The sequence below is a fragment of the Mustela nivalis genome (genome assembly GCF_964662115.1).
Source record: "Mustela nivalis genome assembly, chromosome: 20".
NCBI lineage: Eukaryota > Metazoa > Chordata > Mammalia > Carnivora > Mustelidae > Mustela > Mustela nivalis.
In genome coordinates, this window is record NC_139039.1 from 30,526,316 (window position 1) to 30,545,823 (window position 19,508).

At 39.4% G+C, this 19,508-nt stretch overlaps 1 protein-coding gene and 1 pseudogene across 2 annotated transcripts in view; both read right to left on the reverse strand.

The window, feature by feature from the left end:
* The window catches only part of TENM3 (teneurin transmembrane protein 3), a 2,451,411-nt gene that overhangs the window by 1,998,587 nt on the left and 433,316 nt on the right, over positions 1 to 19,508 (reverse strand). The gene's annotated exons all lie outside the window — the stretch shown is intronic.
* On the reverse strand, positions 2,140 to 2,783 carry LOC309855188 (fatty acid-binding protein 5 pseudogene; annotated as a pseudogene). The gene has a single exon. The product of its transcript is annotated as a fatty acid-binding protein 5 pseudogene (transcript).

Genomic DNA, 19,508 nt, shown 5'->3' on the forward strand with positions numbered 1-19,508 from the left:
ACTTCTAAAAATCAAAACAACATCCTATAAACTTACAAGGTTATCAATAGCTGGACCACAGCCAAATCACAGCCACCAATTAAACGCTCACTGGGCTAATTTCTGGGCAAGCCAGAAACTGCCACTTTGCAGCCTCTGGATGAGTTCCTCTTTGCCATCAACACTTTTGCATTTGTCAGCTTATTCCCAAGCCAGGACTGCAACCACTGACAAGGGTTTCTCTGCTCCAATGTACTGATCATGGACTGGTTAGAGGGACCGTAGAATGGACTTCAGCATCTCTAAGACCTTCCCACCCTCTGGCCAGATCCACAAAACATCCTCTTCAATAATATTTCGGTGTGAGGTGCAGGCACAATTTTAGTCCAAGAAGAGTGGACTTGCTGTCGGACAATTAGCTTTCAACTTTATTGTCCAGAGACAGGTAAGAACAAAAGTAAACATATGGACGTCTGGGTCCTTGAAACAGGCCACCTTTCTTTTTCTGTGTTTAGTACTCTGGTTGAGCTCGTCTTCTTTTATGTGTGTGTGTAACATCTACACACACACACAAACACACAGAAAGAGGGGCACCTGGTGGCTCCGTGGGTTAAGCCTCTGCCTTTGGCTCAGGTCATGGTCTCAGAGTTCTGGGATGGAGCCCTGCATTGGGCTCTCTGCTGAGCCGGGAGCCTGCTTCCCTCTCTCTCTGCCTACTTCTGATCTCTGTCTGTCAAATACATTTTTTTAAAAAATCATTAAACACACACACACACACACAGAAAGAGACAGACAGAAGGTGGGAGGGAGGAGGAGAAAGAGAGAGGCACTTGCACCCCTGGCTTAGCAAGGTCATATATATTTTCCTTTTTTTGTGGGTTGAAGTGATAGTATGAATCTTCAAGACTGAATGGGATTTAATCAGATAGTGGCAAACTGACAGATAAAGGCTAAAGACATGGGAAACCTGACAGCCTAGAGTATTACTAAGTAGATCACTTTGGACTAATTAGAAATTGGAGGAAGCCTTTGGAGGAAGACAGGACATAATGCTAAAGGTCCCAGATCCTTATGCCGTGCTAAGATGAGTCTACTTTTTTAAACTGAAGGATATAAATGATCTTAAAAAGGAACATGGATAACATATTTTTGGTTTTGATAATCCGCATAGCAGTATGAACGATGGTTAGAGTGGCATGAAGCAGACCTGCTAAGAGACTTTGGCAGTAATTTAAAACTGAAATGGTGACAGATTTAACTGGGACAAAGACAGTGAAGAGTTAAAGAAAGGACGAGATTTCCAAGGTACTTAAGAGCTAGAATTCATGTGGGAATGACCCACCTGGAGACAAATGTTACAGAGTATCTTTTCAATGTTTGGCTTGAGGGACTAAAACACCAGTTGACAAATTAGTGATCACAAAAGAAATTAAAAATAAAAGTGGAGAATGAGAGGAGAAGACAGTAAGTTTTCAGATTTTTAAAGCTTCAGAGTTTTGAAGTTCAACCGAAAAATCCAGTAGGCAACTCAACACTTCGAGATGCGGTGCTCTAAATTTGTAACTGAAGAAATCAAAATGAAGAACGTTGAAATCTAAAGGTCAAACAGTGGCTTTGTGGTCAAAGAAGGGTTTTATTTTAATTTCTTTGACTCCAAATTCCATCCCCCTTGTAGAATTAGCTCTGCGGCGTTATAAATTCAGGCCTAAATAACCACGATTTCTTCACTTATGATGCCTATGTACCTATCTCTTCGATTAGCTGAAATACTATAGAGTTAAGATTTAGTCAATAAAAGCAGAAATCCCTCAAATGAATGTTTTAGCTGACTTGGCACAGACCCTTTGAAACCTCATTATTGACCGGCAACCAGCTAGACAAAAATAAATAAATAAAATCTTAGGTAGACAGAGACGGCTGTGTGTGTGTGTGTGTGTGTGTGTGTCTATGGTTGTGCAGCTCTGCTCCACCATTCTACATTGATTTCACTTAGTTAGGAAACCAAAACCATGTTCATGTCTATGCTGCTAGGGACATTGGATACAGAACAGGAAAAGAGACCAGATGGTCCTTAATGTTGAACCAGCTACCTAGGAAGACATTTACTCTAGGGGGAAAAAAAAAATTCATTTCTGTTTCAGACTGGCTTCTCATATTCTATTTTTTTTTTTTTTTTTTTTTTTTTTGTTTAGCACAAACACATTTATTTACTAACCAAAGGAATGATCCTAATTAAATCAACACTTTGAAATAGTTGCATGTAAAATGTTTGTGATGAAGATAACTGAACACAGTAATGGAAAAAAAAAAAATCAGTATGGAGATTTGCTCATTGAACTGAGCTTGTTCATCCTCACCGCTAATTCCTATCCAAAACGATGAAGGAATTTTTACTCTACTTTCTCATAGACCCGAGTGCAGGTGACATTGTTCATGATGCATTCCACCACTAATTTCCCATTTTCCAGTTTTTTTGGGATTGTGCTTTCCTTCCCTTCCCATTCCTGATGTTGAACCAACGTGCCATCTGTGAAGCTGCAGACCATCTGGGTTTTTCTGCCATCAGCTGTAATTTCTTCAAACTTCTCTCCCAGGTTACATGAAAACTGGGCTGATTTCAAAGTGCTCTCAGTTTTTATGGTGAGGTTTTTGCCATCAGAAGAGACGATACAATCTGGTTTGGCCATTGCACCCACTTTTCGCAGAGACATTCCCACTCCTGCTTCCTTCATGTATGCGTCAAAGCCCTTGGTCTCCACTAAGCATCATCTTCCTACCAGCGGCTGAATGGTGGCCATGGTGGGCGCGGGCGGGTGGGCCCAGCAAACAGAGCAGAACGGGGCGTTGGGAGCTTGGCTTGCCTCTCATATTCTTTTAATGAAGATTTTTATTTGTGCATTTTGGTTGTCATGTGAATTTTTTGCTACTGAAAAGGCGGAATCTTAAACCTTTCATGAAAATGAGTACCCCTCCCTTGTGGTTATAGAAAACAAATGTATCCTTTAAATGGAAAGGACAATTAAAGGGGTTTTTGTTATCTTTCCATTCTTAAACTTTGCTGGTATTGATTTATTAGGATTGTTAATCATCACCAAACGTAAAAGATTATCTCAAATCAGAGCATGTCATGTCATGTCTATTTCCTCTTTGCTAGAAATGGACCATTGTGCTGCCAAGATACATTGTTAGAGCAATTTGTTTTCCTGGTTTTCACCCTCCCCCACTCTACTATGCAGAGAATTGTTAGTGTTTTCATCTGAAGTCTTGCGTTTTCAAAGGGGATAAGAAAAGAATTGGCCTTGCATACAACAAAACAGAAATATTTATCACTGAAGTTAGTGAAGGGTTGAGACATATTTAATTGTGTAGTGTATATAGCAATAAATCCGCTTGTGGAATTTTTAAAAAGTTGCATTAAGGAAGAAAGGATTTTGATACTTTAAAGGTATAAAGCCTTTTGGATTCAATTACATAGTATTTATCAAAAGTGAATGGATAGAGATTAAAGGTGTTAACTTTGCAGTCACACCGCCTGGGTTCAAAGGGACCTCAATATTTCTTAGAGTGTGAACTTCAGCAAGTTACTTAACTCTCTCTGGCATAATGTCTTTCAATGTAAAAGAAGGAAAATAGTTATCACCACCTCCTGTGGATATTTTGAGAATTCAATGGGTTAATACATAATAAAGCATTTAGAATATGGCTTGGCACATAATCAGCCCTCAATATATGTTAGCTTTCATAATGAACTGATCAACCTATTGTTCTACTGTTTAGTATAATAATTACCAGTTGGTATTATAGAAGCTTCAGCTTTGCTAGTATAAATAGCATATTGCCTCAACTATCCTATACTCAGAACAAAATCAGATAGTAAGAAACAATATGAGTAGCAAATGTTTATCATAAATACCATGCCCAAAATCTGAACGATGTTGGCCATATAAACAGGAAAACTTCCACGTTTTGTCTGTTTGTTTAGGTCTAACATTTGGTGACAAATGATACAAAGATAAACAAGAATCCTTACCCTTAAGCAACCTGTGATCTAGTTGGAATATAAATAAGAATAGTTACAGTATTGGGAAACATTGGATTATTTCTGAGACAGTTACAAGGTGTGAAGTGGGGAATCACTTTTGTCAGAAAAACAAACTTCTGGAAAGAATTCCCCATGCTGTAGGATCTTACATGGGATCACCTTGTCATATAGCAATCTTTTTAACAGAATTATGAACTTTTGCCTTTCTACTAAGCTTTAGTATTGGGCTTTCTAACAGCTAATGGCTCATTTCTAATTATTTGCATTGCTGAAAGAGCCTCGTCAATGTAACCAATATTTTTTGAGTACAAACTAAAGTGAAACACAGGGCTACCCCATCATCAAAACTTGAGTGCCCTGAGAATGATGTAATGAACAAGTCATAAAAGACACAGAAGAGCCAACACAATCTTGAGAAAGAACAAAGCTGGAGGTATCATGCTCTCTGACTTCAAACTATATTACAAAGTTGTAAAATCAAAACACTATGCTATTGACATAAAAACAGACACATAGATCAATGAAACAGAATGGAGAGCCCACAAGCAAACCCACGCATATGTTTCATTTATTTATAGCAAAGCGCTAAGAATATACAACAGGGAAAAGACAGTCTCTTCAATCAACAGTGGTGGGAAAACTAGACAGCAACATACAAATAAATTATATTGGACCACTATCTTATACCATACACAAAAAGCAAGTCAAAATGAACTGAATACTTGAATGTGAGACCTGACACTATTAAAATCCTACAAGAAAGCAGAGATGGTGAGCTGCTTGATTCTGATTTTAGAGATGAGTTCTTGGATTGGGCAAACAAACAAATAGCAAAAACAACAAAAAAAAAAACCCAAGTGGGAATCTATCAAACCTCTGCATAGCAAAGGAAGCCATCGACAAAATAAAAAATCAACCTACCAAGTGGGAGCAAATAATTGCAAATGACACATCAGACAAAGAGTTACTATCTTACATAAATACAAATATATGCATAAATATTAAGAACAACAGCAAAAACTCACTAAAACTCAGGCAAAGGAGCTCAATGGGCACTGTTTCTGCAGGTACCACCCAGAAACTAACAGGCACATCAAAACGTCCTCAACGGGGCTGATCATCAGGGAAACGCAAATCCAAACCACAATGAGATACCACCCCCCACCACTTAGAATGGATTATTATCAAAAAGGGTGTGTGGGAAAAAGAACTGGTGCACTGCTGCTGGGAATGTTAAATTGAAGCAGTTACTATGGAAAACAGCATAGAGGGTCTCACAAGATGAAAAACAGAAATGCCATATGACCTAGCGGTTCCACCTCTGAGTATTTATCCAAAGGAAATGCAACACTAACTTGAAAAAATATTTGCACCCCCACATTCACCGCAGCATTATTTATAGCATAATTTGTTGTAATGTACTAATAATTGTAACAATAACTACATCATGAATAATGTTACATTATCACAATAATACAATAAAAATACAATTGTGATTATAATAAATAATAATTTGATATTAAAAATTAATAATTAAATAAAATTTAAAATAAGATAATAAAAATACAGTAACAATCGTTGTAATAATGTAACATGATTTTCATGATATGGCAACAACCGAAGGGTCCACTGAGAGATGAATGGATAAAGAAAATGTATATAAATACAATGGAATATTATTCACCCACAACAAATCCATTAGAGAGCCATTTGTGATAACAAGGATTGACCTGTAGTTCAACAGACTAAGTGAAGTCATACAGAGAAAGACAAATACCGTATGATCTCACTTACACATGAAATTAAAAAAAAAAAAAACCCACAAAACCAAAATCTAAAAATAAGTAATGACTTAGAGAACAAATTAGTGATTCCTAGAAGTTGGGGGTGGGTGAGGGGAGGTGTCAAAATAGGTGTGGGGGGCTAAAAAGTACAAACTTCTGGCTGTAAAATATGTCACAGGGATGTAATATACATGGTAACTATAATTAATACTGTGTTGATTATTTTAAATTTACAAAGAGTAGATCTTAAAAGTTTTCATGCCAAGAAAAGTAATTTGCAACTATGTATGGTGATGGATGCTGACTAGACATAGTGTGTAACCATCTTTGCACGATATACAAATATCCAATCGTTACGTTTTAAACTAAAAACTAATACGTTATGTGTCAGTGACATCTAAATTTAAAAAGCTATTCAAAAGAACAAAGCAGTCTTAAGTACTTTACAATAAGTAAGGGAGGCACACAGGGCCAGTGTGGGAGAGCAAGGCCATTTTGTTTCGTAGGGGCAGGAAAGACAGGAGACTTGATCTAAGATAGGAATGAAGGACAAGCATGTCCAAGTCTAGGAGAGTCTAGCAGCAGAAAATACCAGGAATAAGGAAACACAAGAAAGAGAGCCGAAAGGAAGATTAAAGCGTTGCGATGTGTGAGAAAACCTTTCTCAGCGAGAAGGCTGGTGAATGAGGTCTGAGAAACACAGGATGACTTTTGACATAAGGGCCACTTTTCTTTTCTTTTTTTTAAAGATTTTATTTATTTGACAGAGAGAAACACAGCGAGAGAGGGAACGGGAGAAGGAGAAGCAGGCCTCCCGCCAAGCAGGCAGCCCGACGCGGGGCTCGAACCCAGGACACCGGGATCAAGACCTGAGCCCAAGGCAGACGCTTAATGACTGAGCCACCCAGGTGCCCCATAAGGGCCCCTTTTAACTATAAAGGGGCAACACGGGGGTTTGGGAGAAAGGAGGACAGGATCCAGTTGATGTTTTTCACAATCATTCTTCAACTGCTTTGTGAATCGCTAGCACAGTCCCGCAGAGAAGGCAGGGGAGCAGTGGAAACGTTACTGAAACGGACCAAACACGAAAAGGATGAAGGGTGGTCGGGCGTGGTGGCTAGAAAGAAGATGGAGAGAAATGGAGGAAGCCGGAATCGAGCTTACAGGTAGAACTCACCAGACTTGCTGGCAGATGAGACTGAGGACAAGACAGGAATTCAGTACCATTCCTAGGTCTCAGGAAAGCGAGATAAATTGTGCTGCCACCTATGAAAAGGGGATTGAGGGACACCTGGGTGACTCAGTCTGCTAAGGATCTCACTCCCGATTTCCGCTCAGATCATGGTCTTGGGGCAGTGAGATGGAGCCCTGCGTCAGCCTCTATGCAAAGAGGACCCTGCTTAGGATTCTCTTTCCCCTCTGCTCCTCCCTCCCTGCACACCTGTACTTTCTAAATCCCTAAAAGAGAGGGGGAAAAAAAAAGAAGAAGAAGAAGAAGAGGGGGATTGAGTGAGAGCAGAAAACCGTAACTGGGAAAGGAAAAAAAAGATCTGTATTTGGCCATATCAAGTGGGAGAAACACAGTGGCATTAAGGGGGTAATGTTGCATACAGGTTTCTAGGAGAGAGTGTCTACAGGCTACAGGGTTTTCACGCACAACACTGTTCACATGTATGCTGGATATTTCTTTGTTGCAGGGGCTGTCTTAGGCATGTGTGCATGGCAGGATGGTTCACGACATCTCTTGCCTTTATCTACTGGATGACAGTGTATGGCTACCCAGTTGTAACAATCAAACATGTCTCCAGGCACTGCCTAACAGCACGTAGCAAGGGGGGTGGTGGTGCCAAATTGCTCTGGGCTGAGGCTCGCATGGCAGGAGATCAACATTTAGATGTGAAAAGGACGACAGGATTTGATACCAGGGACATGGCTGATCTCACCATGGAAAAAGAAAATAAGAGTACAAGACTCACCCTAGAGACTCCAAAATTAGAAAGTGAGAAAGATCCAGCAAAGATAACGATTAGGCAGGAATTAAACCTGATGTGCATGGTAGGTTGGAATCCTAGAAGTGTTGCCAGCAGAAGAGAGTGAGCATATGTGGCTCATATGAAAGAGCTTGATTAGGTGAACAAGGACAGAAATATAATCACTGGCAGATCTATGTCTAAGAGAACCAGCCTATAAAAGTCATGAGGCAGGCTCAATCTGGAAATTTCTATCATTTTACCTTATCTTGGCAGGACATTTGCTTGGACAAGGGTCCGACAGGTGATAGGAATTGATGGTCGGTCCTTCCTCAATGTAATTAGCTGAGATTGAAGTTTGTAACCCAAGGGGCCAGGGGCAGATAAGGCTGGCTGCTAAGGCTCTTCCCCTGAATTGGCACAGAGGGTAAAGGCACCTCCAGGATGCCCCGAGCTCCCTCCTGTCCTCCACCCTCTCTGAATTGGAATGTTTTTCAAACATGTCCGATGTCCAGGTTGCTGCTCCTCAAAGCCAGACTGCAGAAAAGGGCCATGCTCCCGAGAGGAACGTTATTATGGGGTAAAAGGAGTCTGGGCCAGTAAATAGGTCTGGAAGGACCTTAAGGAGTCAGACAGGTCTTGGAAGCCAATATTAGAACGTTCCTGGTCTGCCGCTCTCATCCTATAAGCATGTAGGGAGGCGGTGCTATGTGTGTGTGAAACAAATGAGTTTCCAAAAAACCTCTAGTCTCAAGATTTAGGAAGGGACAGAGGAAGCTTTGTCTGACTCCCCCCCCCCAAGACCCAGAGACCTACACTGAAGTAGAGCACAAGGCCAGTGGGAAAGGAAAGCCTTGTCTGACTGTCACAAGGTAGGTTGGTAGCAATGACAGCTTGGCCAGTGGCCAAGCCAACACACAGTAGAACTGGTACAGACTTTCAGCTCCATCATGACTAATCCAACTATGACCCTTAAGGCCAGGGAGCATCAACAAGGAATAGCCTCTGTAAGCGGCGTGTTCGCAGATGGCCAGGAGCTAGGAGATTATAAAGTTTGAAAAATTCAGTCACAAAAGACCTTTTGAATGTGTAAAACGTATTTCTTTCTCCTGTCGAGCTAAATGTGCCTGGTCCAGGGACGTACAAACATCCTTTTAATTGCTCTTGACAAATTATTTTTTCAAAGAATGCATCACCCCATTAGGGAAGAGTGTCGATTTCCGTAAATTGTCACCAGCTCTAGATGTGAAAGCTAGATGTGAAAGTCCTAATGGTGACTACCTGATGGGTTAAAAAACATGTTCCCTCACTGTTGCTCTAATTTGTATCTCATATTCACTATTGATCTCATGTTCACCATTTTCACATAGGTCACTTGTATTTCCTTTTCTGAAAATTGCCCATGCATGCTTTTTTTTTTTTTTTTTTTCTGACTCTTGGTCTATTTCATATTCATTTGTAGAAATTCTTTATATTAGGGTCATTGAGCTTTGTCTTATTTCGAAATATCATATCATTGAATACAGGTGTATTACTCCAAAACAGTTCACACATCCCCACAAATCATGGACACATGCTTGCTACCCCTGCTGGAAAGACTGAAACACAGACAATTCCTTGGTCAAAACTGAGGAAGGCAACAGCTGAAAAGGACTGAAATCCCTGTTACTAAAACAGGTGGGGGTTTCAATTATTAAGATAAAGGTTATCGTGATGATTCATTTTTGAAGAACAGGGTTGGCAAAAATACATACATACATACATATATAAATAAATAAGCCGGTCACTTTAGAGTAAGGATCTAGCTCACCAATCCTCTGCTTTGAAAGACACCTGGATCTTTCTAAACTGTCCTAATGTGTTTCTTCATTTAAGGTAATTTTCCCAAACACAGTGTGTTCCGTGGAGTACTGTGTGTTAAGTGTGGGCGGTCTGTGGCCAATTATATTTGGCAATGCCTTTTCACAAAATGTTTTTATTGAAAGATTTCACAGAGAAATCCTAATGTTCATTATGAAACCAAATAAAACTGGAATGTGCAGAATTCCCCAAATTGTTGGACTATGGTCCTTTGAGATTTCTTTCCAAACTACACCACCAGAGCTGGTATTCATAAAATAAAATGTTTATAAATGCTAACTAGGAGATAGCCACATGCTCCCTTGAAAATTAATGGCTTTTCTTGTATATTTGCCTTAGTAATGCCATCTTGTCACCACATATCATTCAGATAGATACTAGAACAAACCTTGCCTAAAACTACCAGTGGAAATTTTTGAGAAGATGCATAAAAATCAACAGAAGGTTTGCACTGAGTTGAAAGAAAGTAAATGCTGTGAGAAGCTAGTTGTAGAGTGGTTTTGTGTATATGAGTGTGTGTGTGTGTGTGTGTGTGTGTGTGTGTGTGTGTTTATCTCCATGAAGATGGTAAAAAGTAATTTTTTAAAGATTATTTATTTATTTATTTGAGAGAGAGAGAGACAGAGAGAGAGAACAAGTGGATGGGGGAGGGGCAGAGGGAGAAGCAGACTCCCTGCTGAACAGGCACCCCCGCCCCCCTTCCCGGAGCTTGATCCTAGGACTCCGGGATCATGACCTGAGTTGAAGGCAGATGCTTAACAACAGAGCCACCCAGGTGTCCCAAAAGCCACTCTTAAAGAATATATAAAGTGTTATGTATAGAAAGATGATAATTTAATTTGTTGAGAAGCCTGCACTCAACTGAGTAAAAACAGAACACTATGTTTTAAGGTATTTTAGTATTTTTGCATATAGTTATGATAGAGTAAAATTTTAAGGGAAAGTACAATGTAGGTCTTTTATTTTAACAAATTCAGGATCTACCTAGGACTCTTGTTCTGAAATCTAGTTTTAAAATTACTTTCATTTTTGCCCACTTAAAATGTACATGTATGAAAAGGGATCAAATTACAAGGGACTAGTATGACTGAGAGAATTATCATAAATCACTTGTATTGACATGACTTGTTCACTGTCCATTTAATTAGTAGGTACTAATGAAAAACTATATCATGGAAAATTATTCACTTCTGGTTTCCCAAGCTTGCCACTTTACCTGTAGCTTCCAGTAATTACTGGTTCTTACACTCTTCGGCACATACAAACATTTCTTCTAAAAAGTAGGATTAGGCATTGCCAACGAAATTATTGCCAGCATCTGAGAAACTGAAGTAAATGCTTTCCCAAATAGCATTTCCAATGTATAATGCTGAAATCAGACTTTTTTTTTTCTTTTTTCTTTTTTTTTATTGAAAGTGCCTCAAGTTGTTGGCTCCTTTCCCATCGGCCACTTTGTAACTGCGAATATGACAACATGACGGTGATTCACAGATGCCAAAATAGGACGAGCAGAGCAAATCTGTGTTCCAGATACGATAAGGGGAGAAAAGCGGAACTCTCAGCCCCAGGTGATTTCCATGAAGGCACCTATGTACAGCGGGGCTCGCTATCTAGACCGTGCAGCCGCCAAATCTAATAACCTGAGCAGGAGAGAAACACATCGAAAAATGCAAATGGATGAAAAAATAAAGCTGGGTTCCACAGGAACATCTTAAGCAGATTGGAGAGATGTATGTTTGGAAAGCATCGGCCTCAGCTCTGGAAAAGGGTTTTTACTGTATGCAACACATTTTGGGCTAGAACTGAGGACATACGTCAACCTTATGAATGCTTTAGAAAATTCCGCCTCCGACCCACCAACCTCATAAACAATGTGATATTAAGTGAATAACAGTGTGTTCCTTGTTTTTATCATAATATTTAGAAACTTATTTTAAATGTGTGTGTGCTTTATGGTTTAGAGGCTACAGTAACATCATCGGAACAGAAAAAAAAAACCAATAGATTGTGAACTTGTAGCTCAGAAAGGGCAGCTACACATTCATATAAACCTCTTTTGCCATCTTGCACTGCAGCATTTGGGACTAACGGAATCATGAAGTTTACAAGCCTGGTTTTACTGTTTGTACGTCTAGACTTTGGTATATTCTACTCATATATGCTGTTTTCTGCTGAGTGATTGGCAACTTAACTCATGTAAGCTCATTTATGGTCAGAATTTATAATCAAAATCAATCTTTTCCCTGCCAAACCTAGAATAGGCATTATAAAACACAATATAATATAGATATTAGGGCATTTTTACTAGATTGATGAGAAAATTAAAGGCATATTTATGTCAGGTTATGAGTCTAAATATATTGTTCAAAATCAAATTTGTAAGTAAGAAAAAAAGGCAATGTTTCCTCTGTTTCCGAACTAATTGACATTATTTGGATGTATCTGAACACTGAAAGCAACAGTGGTATTTGTGAAAATTATATAGTACAAGAAAAGAAAAATAATTTTTTCTTTGAAAAAGAAAAGCACAGAACCTTTCTCAGTTGGCTTTCAAGAAATGTTCCGTGTCATTCTACATGGCAAGCTGTATGTAAGTTGAGAAGTTACTTAGAGATGGTAAGCTCTCAGAGAAGAAGCCTGTTGGCCATTGTGGTGAAAAAACATGTAACAGGGGCGCCTGAGTGGCTCAGTCAGTTGAGCATCTGCCTTTGGTTCAGGTCACGATCCTGAGTCTCCAGATCAAGCCCCGCTCTGGGCTCCCTGCTCGGCCTGGAGTCTGCTTCTGCCTCTGCCCCTCCCTCTGCCCACACTCTCCTGCGCGCTCTCTCTCTCAAATAAATATTTTTTTTAAAAAAGTTTAGATAAGAGTTAAAAAAAATAATGAAAGCACTTAACACAGCACCAAATCCATAGTACATGCTAATAAGTATTTTGGGATAAATGAATTAATGGATAAGTAACTGGGGTCAATTCAGAAAACCAGGCCCTAATCAAAACGCTTTACATCATATCCGAGCTTAGAAATTAATATAAAAATATAATTCTATCCTAAGCCTTACTGTATAAATTCACCTTAAAAATTTATGGCAGTGAGGCGCCTGGGTGGCTCAGTAGGTTAAAGCCTCTGCCTTCAGCTCAGGTCATGATCCCAGGGTCCTGAGATCAAGCCCCGCATCGGGCTCTCCACTCAGCAGGGAGCCTGCTTCCCTTCCTCTCTCTCTCTGCCTGCCTCTCTGCTTACTTGTGATTTCTGCCTGTCAAATAAATAAATAAAATCTTAAAAAAAATGTATGGCAGTGAATTACTCAAAATATTCCTCTTTTCTTTCTTTCTTTCACTTGTAATATGGTATGCAGGGGAAAAAATGACCCAATCAGATACCATACTTTCAAGAGCAGTTTCAAAAAATATTTGAATTCTAACATACAGCGTTACTTCTTCACAGCAACTCTAGGGAAAAAGACTTGCCCACCTGCCCAACTGTGTCTCTTCTCAACCAACACGGCCTCCAGAGCTGAGAAAACATCCACATAATCCCCATAATAAGATCTTCAGTTAAACACCTATTGATCCTCACTTTACATGCTTCTGATAGCATGTTTCTATCCTTTTTAAAATTTTTTAAAAAATATTTTATTTATTTATTTGACAGAGAGAGAGATCACAAGTAGGCAGCGAGGCAGGCAGAGAGAGAGGGGGAAGCAGGCTCCCCGCTGAGCAGAGAGCCTGATGCGGGGTTCGATCCCAGGACCCTGAGACCATGACCTGAGCTGAAGGCAGAGGCTTAACCCACTGAGCCAAATAGGTGGCCCTGATAGCAATGTTTCTATTTTTACAGAATGTTTACTGGGTTCTAAATTACACAAGTTCTATGCAGGAATCATCTCATCGGGGTAAGCCCTATCAACATCCCCATTATACACATAAGAAAATATAGGCTCAGATAGCTAGGGAATTTATGTAAGGTCAAAAATTAGGAAGTCATGAAACAGGGCATTTAATGAACACTTAGGGAAAAAACATTCAGTCAGTGTCTCTCAGCTAGACAGAAGAACTATTATAAAGAAGCTAGAAGTCAAGAGAAGTAAATTTAGGGACTAAAAGAACGTTCGGTGGGTTTCTGAATTTTAAGTAGATCACAGCTCCAAAGAAATATTGGGATGAAGGGAGGAAACCAGGTAGCGCAGCACTGCGGAGTTCATGCGCTAGTAGAAGGCAGAGATAACAGTTCCATTAGTGTCTTTAAAAAGGAAAGAAATAAATTGCATTATGTGACGAGGCTAAAGGATAGATTTGGTAGCAAGAAGAATGACGTAAGTGTTGTTTTCAGCCTGAGAGGGAGTGGCCCGTAGCAGAGAGTTGGACTGGGGAGACAAGCTCCCTTGGGGTGGAGGGTAGGGAGCCATCTACAGACTCATCTGAAAGCCTTCTGCTGACTCAGCATCAGTCTGGGTGGCCCGTAGATTTTCATACCCATCTCCACAGAAAACACTGGTGTTGCCTGTAGTCTAAAATAATAGCTATATTCATTACAGACATATTAAGTAACACAGGCTTGTCAAGATGTATGGGCAACTGATTCAGTAATGCGTGGTGATCACGCATTTGTAGATTAGATTTGTAGCACAATTATTTTGTAAGTAAATAAACGGGTAGATATCTCTCTTTTTTTTTCTTTTTGTTTTTCCCCTTCCTCTCTTCCCCACGAATCTCTCTTCTCTTTTCCCTTTTTATTCCGTGAAAGCGTGTGTTCCTTCCATGAATCTAAAAAGAATGCCTAAAACTGAAAACTTCGTACAACAGTGAATATTAAAAAACTGCTCCTACGGGATGCTTCGGCTAAATTTCACCTTTGGCTACAATGTTATAAAATCTAATATTAAAATGATCACAGCGAGCAAATATGCAGAGGGGAGAACTAGTATACTGTTTAAGGGAAATAATTAAGATACAGGTATTGGGACTAGAGCATCCTGAATGCCAAAGAATTTTCAATTTTATTCAAAACACAGTAGGATGCCAGTGAAGATTTTCGAGCTCTGTGATATGGCCAATGTCATGTATTGGAAAGAAAAGTCTGACAGCAGTGCTTGGATCCTTCAGGAAGGAGAAAATCTAGGAACCAGGAAATTATTTAGGAAGCCCATTAAGCAGTGTACAAAATAGTGCATGTATCTATCATTAGTGATCAAAATCAGATTTATAATGTTTCTATTGCTTTGCATATTAATCATTTCAACATTTTGCCTACTATCCTTGTTTGTGATACTAGGCATTAATTATGCGTTGAGTCATAGGATCATAGGAATTTAAGAAGGTATCTTAGGGAATAATAGAGTGAGGCATATTTAGAACAAAAATATCCCTCAGAGGTTCAAAGGGAGAGGGGGAGAGAGAGAGAAAGAGAAGGAAAGAAAGACAGAGGGAGAGAGAGACTGTCAGCATCCTGTGAAAACTTGCCTTCTGCGCTGAAAAATTACCCGCCAGTGAATTGCCTTCAGGCTGCATTTTCAGAAATTATATTCTAGTAGTGGTCAATTTTTCAACTCGAAGGGTGATATTTCTCTCCATAAATTTGATTCCTCGTCAATATTTCTTATGTATAATATGATCTAGGTATTTCACAGTTAAAAATAACCAAGGTTAAAATGCCTCATAAATACCCAGTATCATTAAACATTGGCCACATAAGGTGAGTGCCGGTACTGGGCTGTTGGGTTAAGTGTGTTATAGACCTACTTGTCATTCTTTCTTCTTAGACAATTCAACAAATAAACAGTGAAGCCCATTATTTACAGTTCCCACTGTCAGAAGCTGCTATTCTTAGCCCTATCCCAATAGGAGAATGTGCTAGTTATTTCTAGCAGGGGGACGGGGCTACTTTTTATAATGCCAAAAACATGCTATAATTACAGTGAAGACCATCGCATCCAGAGAGATGATAAAGATATGAATGGTGAAGTATAGGTTCATTCCAAGCTCATGTTTATTTCTTGAGAATAACATGTTTAATAACCCTGTGCCCTTCCCCTCCACCCTGACGATATGACAAATCAAATCCACTGAAACTAGATTCCAGCACGGAGCTTTGTACAACAGGTGTGCCCCGGCATGGTGTGAGATGCTGATACAACCTGACTTACAGGCACCGGGTATCTGAGAGCAGTCCATTCTCAATTCTCAGCTCTCCAATTCGCTTCCTCAACTCAGGGGCCATCATTCATTCTGGTGACTTCAATCACGGTGCCTCTGCTTGAAGGGACTTGAGTCTCCAATACTGACTTTTTCACACGAGGTCCTCATTCACAACTTAATATGAAGTATTTCATTTGTTGCTACGGCTTTGAACTCAAACTCTTGTCCACTGCTGAATTCATTCTCCACCCCCGCCACGGCTAGATCCTTCCTCAGGGCTACCCACAAGGCACTGGGGTGACTGGTGATACCGAGAAACTTGGAGCCACTGGCAACCCTGGTCTTATCAGCACCCAAGACCAGAGCATTCTTTTTTGAGTCCTCCCTTTGGCAGATGCTCTTGGATGCACTTCTTCCTAGCTTGCCAGGTTAAGGGTGGACTTCTTTACCCCAGATGACCACGAGAGCCTTCTAGCTGTCTTCTTAGCCTCCTGTCTTTCCCTGCCTGTCCACCCTGCTGGCTGCAGGGGCACACAGAACCCCACATTTATCACGACTCCCCTGCTCAAGAACCCGACACGGCTGCCTTTGTCCTTGCTTCGTTGGCAGATGCACCCACAAAAGGACTTACCCAAGAGAAAGGGCTTGTGTAAATCCATGAATTTAAACGTGTTATGAATTATGACTTATCACAAACATTCTACATGAAGTCAAAAGAAAAAAATACTAACAACCATTCCTAAATTCATCTTTCAGGCTTTTTACACCTGTGGATTATTCTGCTTAAAGGTATTTTGCCAGATAAAATTTTTTCCACTTAGATCTACCCACTTGGAAATAACTGTCAAAAATAAAAAATTGAGGGGACAGAGATTTTTCAACAGAGAAAAATCTGTGTGAATGGTAGAAACTTTATCCATTTACTTTCCCTCGTGAACTAAATTCCTTTTTAAGTGACACCTAAATATTAATTTACTTTTAGTCTCGATGCTTTATATGCAATCAATATTGTAAAGACAGTCCAGCTCAAGGGCTCTGTTCACTTTTATTTATGAACAGAATATACATGCATGCCTGATATATGCATCACCTGTAACATTTTTTCTGGATAATAGCTTCTGTCCTCTAAGAAGATTTTATCTATATGATAACAATAATCAACCTTTCCTGAACATGTAATTATGTGCAAATATTGTACCCTGATTTATCAACAGTATCTTATTTAAACCTCACCATACTAGGTGAGGTTTAATAGATGTGAAAATTGAGGCTTACGGAGCTTAACTTGCCAAAAAAAAAAAAAAAAAAAAACACACAAACACACACCCATGAGTAAATTTCCAAATGAGAATTTTGATATTACTTTCTGACTTCAAAGGCCAGGAATATAATCTCCATGCAATACTGTCTAACTATGATGCAGATAGTATGACATTTATCTTAATTACAGAAAACTATATATATGTATATATATATATATATGCTGTCCCATTTACTTGTCAGATATGAGCTTGAGGAAAGAATAGTGCTATTAATATTTGGTTTCAACATAATCTAAGATCTACATATCAACCAGCCCAATCACTATTGAATAGAATTAATTACACTTTGGGTTAGTGTACACAATACCTACTCTTCTGGGTAGAAATAGAAGAATATCTCATAGATTAAGTATATTGCATCTTAATATTTTACAAAAATATTTTAAAAGATTTCATTTACATAACACCAAAAATTGCATTTTAAATGGCATGGACCATTTTTTTTTTCTGTAAAAGGCAGTGGTTAAGTGCATATTAAAGGCAACAGCCTAATGACGCTGTAACAATGACTACAATCTTTTTGTGCCTCATTTTCTCCATGTGCACCACAGGACTGACAAGAGTAAAATGTTTGCTTAAGTCTGATAGGAAAATTAAATCAATTAATGCATACAAAAGCACGTAGGTCACTGCCTAACATGTTGTTAACACTAAATGCTAGCTATTATCATTACTTACATGTAATACAACCGTTTTCAAACATTCTGGTGTCAAATGGGTCTTATTTTCATCTTTTTTTGCTCTTAAAATGGACAACCTCAAAAGCTTATGCTTATGTGGGTTATAGCTATTGTATGTATTACTAAAGACTAAAATTGAGACGATTAAAAATATTAACCTGAATTACTAATAACCCTAGACATGCTGACAAATGTTCATGACAAAGTAATATTTTTCAAGTTCAACATAGTGAAGAGAATGCCATTATTTTGTATTTTTTCCAATCAACTTTTTCCTTGGAATAACACAATCATACAGCATCTCATAAACTCGCTGGACTCTAGTGGATGAAAAGGGCAAATCCTGTCTTAGCTGTTTCACTGGATACAGCTTGGAGCCTCAAGATTCCCTGAAAGGAGATGGAGGAACCCTAGGGCTTCGCAGTGAGAAGTGATGCTTCACAGAAAAACTTGTCTTCCAGCGGGCTGATTCTCTGGGAGTGAAATTGTAGCGACTGCTTTAACTCAAGGACTATGAACACTAACGGTTAATGCCAAGTTCTTCCGTATGTATCCAGTATTGCCTTCACCAAGGTTTGGGCATGGAATATTGTTTACTTTGGAAAAAAATATGGTTTTCTACCCATTAGGACAAGAAAATAAAAAAAAAAAATAAGTACCCTTTCCTTCTCAACAGCTATGGGACCATTCTGCCATGCTGCACTCACTGGTGTGGGTGATAGGTATGGGAACCTGCATTAATACCTGCCTCCAACACTTCTCCAGGCTGAGGCTATGGCCAGAGATGATCCTTCCAAATTAGAAATCTGGGCATGTCCCAGCATGTTTAAAATCTTCTGTAACTCTTCTTGAACGCAGGATAAAATTGCAACTGCTCAACACCATAGGGCGGCACCAAATGCATTGCCCTCCAGCTTACCTTTCCCGTCTCAGTTTTCTTTTTTAAATTTTTTATTTTTTATAAACATATAATATATTTTTATCCCCAGGGGTACAGGTCTGTGAATCGCCAGGTTTACATACTTCACAGCACTCACCAGAGCACATACCCTCTCCAATGTCCATAACCCCACCCCCTTTCTCCCAACACCCCTCCCCCCAGCAACCCTCAGTTTGTTTTGTGTGATTAGGAGTCACTTATGGTTTGTCTCCCTCCCAATCCCATCTTGTTTCATTGATTCTTCTCCTACCCCCTTAACCCCCCATGTTGCATCTCCACTTCCTCATAACAGGGAGATCATATCATAGTTGTCTTTCTCCGATTGACTTATTTCGCTAAGCATGATATGCTCTAGTTCCATCCACGTTGTCGTAAATGGCAAGATTTCATTTCTTTTGATGGCTGCATAGCATTACATTGTGTATATATACCACATCTTCTTGATCCATTCATCTGTTGATGGACATCTAGGTTCTTTCCATAGTTTGGCTATTGTGGACATTGCTGCTATAAACATTCGGATCACTACGTTTGTGTCTTTAGGGTAAATACCCAGTAGTGCAATTGCTGGGTGATAGGGCAGTTCTATTTTCAACATTTTGAGGAACCTCCATGCTGTTTTCCAGAGTGGTTGCACCAGCTTACATTCCCACCAACAGTGTAGGAGGGTTCCCCTCTCTCCGCATCCTCGCCAGCATCTGTCATTATCTGACTTGTTAATTTTAGCCATTCTGACTGGTGTGAGGTCATATTTCATTGTGGTTTTTATTTGTATTTCCTGATAAACAGACATTTC